This window comes from Trichomycterus rosablanca, chromosome 3 (assembly GCF_030014385.1).
Source record: "Trichomycterus rosablanca isolate fTriRos1 chromosome 3, fTriRos1.hap1, whole genome shotgun sequence".
In the NCBI taxonomy this organism is placed as follows: domain Eukaryota; kingdom Metazoa; phylum Chordata; class Actinopteri; order Siluriformes; family Trichomycteridae; genus Trichomycterus; species Trichomycterus rosablanca.
This window is the reverse complement of record NC_085990.1, coordinates 19,398,687-19,406,186: the sequence shown is the minus strand read 5'-3', so window position 1 is coordinate 19,406,186 and position 7,500 is coordinate 19,398,687.

Sequence of the window (7,500 nt, the reverse complement as noted above, 5' to 3'; positions counted from 1 at the left end):
TTTTATTCCAGTCCAGATAGCTGGCTACCACTCAGAGAGCTAGCTGACTAGCTATAACAGGCCTTTAAATCCAGCCTCTTTCGCTTATGGCCACACCACCTTCGGAATGCCTGATCTCGTCTGATCTCAGAAACCAAGCAGGGTTGGGCTCAGTCAGTACCTAGATGGGAGACTGCCTGGGAATACTGAGTGGGAATACTGAGTGGGAATACTGAGTGGGAATACTGAGTGGGAATACTGAGTGGGAATACTGAGTGGGAATACTTTCATTTTTTCGTTTCAGCCCCAAACGTTTAGCGTCTGTCTGTCTGTCTGTCTGTCTGTCTGTCTGTCTGTCTGTCTGTCTGTCTGTCTGTCTGTCTATCTATCTATCTATCTATCTATCTATCTATCTATCTATCTATCTATCTATCTATCTATCTATCGTCTGTCTGTCTGTCTGTCTGTCTGTCTGTCTGTCTGTCTGTCTGTCTGTCTGTCTGTCTGTCTGTCTATCTATCTATCTATCTATCTATCTATCTATCTATCTATCTATCTATCTATCTATCTATCTATCTATCTATCTATCTATCTATCTATCTATCTATCTATCTATCTATCTATCTATCTATCTATCTATCAAAGGCCTTCCAATTTTATTCCAGTCCAGATAGCTGGCTACCACTCAGAGAGCTAGCTGACTAGCTATAACAGGCCTTTAAATCCAGCCTCTTTCGCTTATGGCCACACCACCTTCGGAATGCCTGATCTCGTCTGATCTCAGAAACCAAGCAGGGTTGGGCTCAGTCAGTACCTAGATGGGATACTGAGTGGGAATACTGAGTGGGAATACTGAGTGGGAATACTGAGTGGGAATACTGAGTGGGAATACTTTCATTTTTTGGTTTCAGCCCCAAACGTTTAGCGTCTGTCTGTCTGTCTGTCTGTCTGTCTGTCTGTCTGTCTGTCTGTCTATCTATCTATCTATCTATCTATCAAAGGCCTTCCAATTTTATTCCAGTCCAGATAGCTGGCTACCACTCAGAGAGCTAGCTGACTAGCTATAACAGGCCTTTAAATCCAGCCTCTTTCGCTTATGGCCACACCACCTTCGGAATGCCTGATCTCGTCTGATCTCAGAAACCAAGCAGGGTTGGGCTCAGTCAGTACCTAGATGGGAGACTGAGTGGGAATACTGAGTGGGAATACTGAGTGGGAATACTGAGTGGGAATACTGAGTGGGAATACTTTCATTTTTTGGTTTCAGCCCCAAACGTTTAGCGTCTGTCTGTCTGTCTGTCTGTCTGTCTGTCTGTCTGTCTGTCTGTCTGTCTGTCTATCTATCTATCTATCTATCTATCTATCTATCTATCTATCTATCTATCTATCTATCTATCTATCTATCTATCTATCAAAGGCCTTCCAATTTTATTCCAGTCCAGATAGCTGGCTACCACTCAGAGAGCTAGCTGACTAGCTATAACAGGCCTTTAAATCCAGCCTCTTTCGCTTATGGCCACACCACCTTCGGAATGCCTGATCTCGTCTGATCTCAGAAACCAAGCAGGGTTGGGCTCAGTCAGTACCTAGATGGGAGACTGCCTGGGAATACTGAGTGGGAATACTGCCTGGAAATACTGCCTGGGAATACTGCCTGGGAATACTGAGTGGGAATACTGAGTGGGAATACTGAGTGGGAATACTTTCATTTTTTGGTTTCAGCCCCAAACGTTTAGCGTCTGTCTGTCTGTCTGTCTGTCTGTCTGTCTGTCTGTCTGTCTGTCTGTCTGTCTGTCTGTCTATCTATCTATCTATCTATCTATCTATCTATCTATCTATCTATCTATCTATCTATCTATCTATCTATCTATCAAAGGCCTTCCAATTTTATTCCAGTCCAGATAGCTGGCTACCACTCAGAGAGCTAGCTGACTAGCTATAACAGGCCTTTAAATCCAGCCTCTTTCGCTTATGGCCACACCACCTTCGGAATGCCTGATCTCGTCTGATCTCAGAAACCAAGCAGGGTTGGGCTCAGTCAGTACCTAGATGGGAGACTGCCTGGGAATACTGAGTGGGAATACTGAGTGGGAATACTGAGTGGGAATACTGAGTGGGAATACTGAGTGGGAATACTGAGTGGGAATACTTTCATTTTTTGGTTTCAGCCCCAAACGTTTAGCGTCTGTCTGTCTGTCTGTCTGTCTGTCTGTCTGTCTGTCTGTCTATCTATCTATCTATCTATCTATCTATCTATCTATCTATCTATCTATCTATCTATCTATCTATCTATCTATCTATCTATCTATCTATCAATCAATCAATCTATCAAAGGCCTTCCAATTTTATTCCAGTCCAGATAGCTGGCTACCACTCAGAGAGCTAGCTGACTAGCTATAACAGGCCTTTAAATCCAGCCTCTTTCGCTTATGGCCACACCACCTTCGGAATGCCTGATCTCGTCTGATCTCAGAAACCAAGCAGGGTTGGGCTCAGTCAGTACCTAGATGGGAGACTGAGTGGGAATACTGAGTGGGAATACTGAGTGGGAATACTGAGTGGGAATACTGAGTGGGAATACTGAGTGGGAATACTGAGTGGGAATACTTTCATTTTTTGGTTTCAGCCCCAAACGTTTAGCGTCTGTCTGTCTGTCTGTCTGTCTGTCTGTCTGTCTGTCTGTCTGTCTATCTATCTATCTATCTATCTATCTATCTATCTATCTATCTATCTATCTATCTATCTACAGTGTATCACAAAAGTGAGTACACCCCTCACATTTCTGCAGATATTTAAGTATATCTTTTCATGGGACAACACTGACAAAATGACACTTTGACACAATGAAAAGTAGTCTGTGTGCAGCTTATATAACAGTGTAAATTTATTCTTCCCTCAAAATAACTCAAAATACAGCCATTAATGTCTAAACCACCGGCAACAAAAGTGAGTACACCCCTAAGAGACTACACCCCTAAATGTCCAAATTGAGCACTGCTTGTCATTTTCCCTCCAAAATGTCATGTGATTTGTTAGTGTTACTAGGTCTCAGGTGTGCATAGGGAGCAGGTGTGTTCAATTTAGTAGTACAGCTCTCACACTCTCTCATACTGGTCACTGAAAGTTCCAACATGGCACCTCATGGCAAAGAACTCTCTGAGGATCTTAAAAGACGAATTGTTGCGCTACATGAAGATGGCCAAGGCTACAAGAAGATTGCCAACACCCTGAAACTGAGCTGCAGCACAGTGGCCAAGATCATCCAGCGTTTTAAAAGAGCAGGGTCCACTCAGAACAGACCTCGCGTTGGTCGTCCAAAGAAGCTGAGTGCACGTGCTCAGCGTCACATCCAACTGCTGTCTTTGAAAGATAGGCGCAGGAGTGCTGTCAGCATTGCTGCAGAGATTGAAAAGGTGGGGGGTCAGCCTGTCAGTGCTCAGACCATACGCCGCACACTACATCAAATTGGTCTGCATGGCTGTCACCCCAGAAGGAAGCCTCTTCTGAAGTCTCTACACAAGAAAGCCCGCAAACAGTTTGCTGAAGACATGTCAACAAAGGACATGGATTACTGGAACCATGTCCTATGGTCTGATGAGACCAAGATTAATTTGTTTGGTTCAGATGGTCTCAAGCATGTGTGGCGGCAATCAGGTGAGGAGTACAAAGATAAGTGTGTCATGCCTACAGTCAAGCATGGTGGTGGGAATGCCATGGTCTGGGGCTGCATGAGTGCAGCAGGTGTTGGGGAGTTACATTTCATTGAGAGACACATGAACTCCAATATGTACTGTGAAATACTGAAGCAGAGCATGATCCCATCCCTCCGGAAACTGGGTCGCAGGGCAGTGTTCCAGCATGATAATGACCCCAAACACACCTCTAAGACGACCACTTGCTTTATTGAAGAGGCTTAGGGTAAAGGTGATGGACTGGCCAAGCATGTCTCCAGACCTAAACCCAATAGAACATCTTTGGGGCATCCTCAAGCGGAAGGTGGAGGAGCGCAAAGTCTCGAATATCCGCCAGCTCCGTGATGTCGTCATGGAGGAGTGGAAAAGCCTTCCAGTGGCAACCTGTGAAGCTCTGATAAACTCCATGCCCAGGAGAGTTAAGGCAGTTCTGGGAAATAATGGTGGCCACACAAAATATTGACACTTCAGGAACTTTCACTAAGGGGTGTACTCACTTTTGTTGCCGGTGGTTTAGACATTAATGGCTGTATATTGAGTTATTTTGAGGGAAGAATAAATTTACACTGTTATATAAGCTGCACACAGACTACTTTTCATTGCGTCAAAGTGTCATTTTGTCAGTGTTGTCCCATGAAAAGATATACTTAAATATCTGCAGAAATGTGAGTGGTGTACTCACTTTTGTGATACACTGTATCTATCTATCTATCTATCTATCAAAGGCCTTCCAATTTTATTCCAGTCCAGATAGCTGGCTACCACTCAGAGAGCTAGCTGACTAGCTATAACAGGCCTTTAAATCCAGCCTCTTTCGCTTATGGCCACACCACCTTCGGAATGCCTGATCTCGTCTGATCTCAGAAACCAAGCAGGGTTGGGCTCAGTCAGTACCTAGATGGGAGACTGAGTGGGAATACTGAGTGGGAATACTGAGTGGGAATACTGAGTGGGAATACTTTCATTTTTTGGTTTCAGCCCCAAACGTTTAGCGTCTGTCTGTCTGTCTGTCTGTCTGTCTGTCTGTCTGTCTGTCTGTCTGTCTGTCTGTCTGTCTATCTATCTATCTATCTATCTATCTATCTATCTATCTATCAAAGGCCTTCCAATTTTATTCCAGTCCAGATAGCTGGCTACCACTCAGAGAGCTAGCTGACTAGCTATAACAGGCCTTTAAATCCAGCCTCTTTCGCTTATGGCCACACCACCTTCGGAATGCCTGATCTCGTCTGATCTCAGAAACCAAGCAGGGTTGGGCTCAGTCAGTACCTAGATGGGAGACTGAGTGGGAATACTGAGTGGGAATACTGAGTGGGAATACTGAGTGGGAATACTTTCATTTTTTGGTTTCAGCCCCAAACGTTTAGCGTCTGTCTGTCTGTCTGTCTGTCTGTCTGTCTGTCTGTCTGTCTGTCTGTCTGTCTGTCTGTCTATCTATCTATCTATCTATCTATCTATCTATCTATCTATCTATCTATCTATCTATCTATCTATCTATCTATCTATCTATCTATCTATCTATCTATCTATCTATCTATCTATCTATCTATCTATCTATCTATCTATCTATCTATCTATCTATCTATCTATCTATCTATCTATCTATCTATCTATCTATCTATCTATCTATCTATCTATCTATCTATCTATCTATCTATCTATCTATCTATCTATCTATCTATCTATCTATCTATCTATCTATCTATCTATCTATCTATCTATCTATCTATCTATCTATCTATCTATCTATCTATCTATCTATCTATCTATCTATCTATCTATCTATCTATCTATCTATCTATCTATCTATCTATCTATCTATCTATCTATCTATCTATCTATCTATCTATCTATCAAAGGCCTTCCAATTTTATTCCAGTCCAGATAGCTGGCTACCACTCAGAGAGCTAGCTGACTAGCTATAACAGGCCTTTAAATCCAGCCTCTTTCGCTTATGGCCACACCACCTTCGGAATGCCTGATCTCGTCTGATCTCAGAAACCAAGCAGGGTTGGGCTCAGTCAGTACCTAGATGGGAGACTGCCTGGGAATACTGAGTGGGAATACTGAGTGGGAATACTGAGTGGGAATACTGCCTGGGAATACTGAGTGGGAATACTTTCATTTTTTGGTTTCAGCCCCAAACGTTTAGCGTCTGTCTGTCTGTCTGTCTGTCTGTCTGTCTGTCTGTCTGTCTGTCTATCTATCTATCTATCTATCTATCTATCTATCTATCTATCTATCTATCATCTATCAAAGGCCTTCCAATTTTATTCCAGTCCAGATAGCTGGCTACCACTCAGAGAGCTAGCTGACTAGCTATAACAGGCCTTTAAATCCAGCCTCTTTCGCTTATGGCCACACCACCTTCGGAATGCCTGATCTCGTCTGATCTCAGAAACCAAGCAGGGTTGGGCTCAGTCAGTACCTAGATGGGAGACTGCCTGGGAATACTGAGTGGGAATACTGAGTGGGAATACTGAGTGGGAATACTGAGTGGGAATACTGAGTGGGAATACTGAGTGGGAATACTGAGTGGGAATACTGAGTGGGAATACTTTCATTTTTTGGTTTCAGCCCCAAACGTTTAGCGTCTGTCTGTCTGTCTGTCTGTCTGTCTGTCTGTCTGTCTGTCTGTCTGTCTGTCTGTCTGTCTGTCTGTCTGTCTGTCTATCTGTCTATCTATCTATCTATCTATCTATCTATCTATCTATCTATCTATCTATCTATCTATCTATCTATCTATCTATCTATCTATCTATCTATCTATCTATCTATCTATCTATCTATCTATCATCTATCTATCTATCTATCTATCTATCTATCTATCTATCATCTATCAAAGGCCTTCCAATTTTATTCCAGTCCAGATAGCTGGCTACCACTCAGAGAGCTAGCTGACTAGCTATAACAGGCCTTTAAATCCAGCCTCTTTCGCTTATGGCCACACCACCTTCGGAATGCCTGATCTCGTCTGATCTCAGAAACCAAGCAGGGTTGGGCTCAGTCAGTACCTAGATGGGAGACTGCCTGGGAATACTGAGTGGGAATACTGAGTGGGAATACTGCCTGGGAATACTGAGTGGGAATACTGAGTGGGAATACTGAGTGGGAATACTTTCATTTTTTGGTTTCAGCCCCAAACGTTTAGCGTCTGTCTGTCTGTCTGTCTGTCTGTCTGTCTGTCTGTCTGTATGTCTGTCTGTCTGTCTATCTATCTATCTATCTATCTATCTATCTATCTATCTATCTATCTATCTATCTATCTATCTATCTATCTATCTATCTATCTATCAAAGGCCTTCCAATTTTATTCCAGTCCAGATAGCTGGCTACCACTCAGAGAGCTAGCTGACTAGCTATAACAGGCCTTTAAATCCAGCCTCTTTCGCTTATGGCCACACCACCTTCGGAATGCCTGATCTCGTCTGATCTCAGAAACCAAGCAGGGTTGGGCTCAGTCAGTACCTAGATGGGAGACTGCCTGGGAATACTGAGTGGGAATACTGAGTGGGAATACTGAGTGGGAATACTTTCATTTTTTGGTTTCAGCCCCAAACGTTTAGCGTCTGTCTGTCTGTCTGTCTGTCTGTCTGTCTGTCTGTCTGTCTGTCTGTCTGTCTGTCTGTCTGTCTATCTATCTATCTATCTATCTATCTATCTATCTATCTATCTATCTATCTATCTATCTATCTATCTATCTATCTATCTATCTATCTATCTATCTATCTATCTATCTATCTATCTATCTATCTATCTATCATCTATCTATCTATCTATCTATCTATCTATCTATCTATCTATCATCTATCAAAGGCCTTCCAATTTT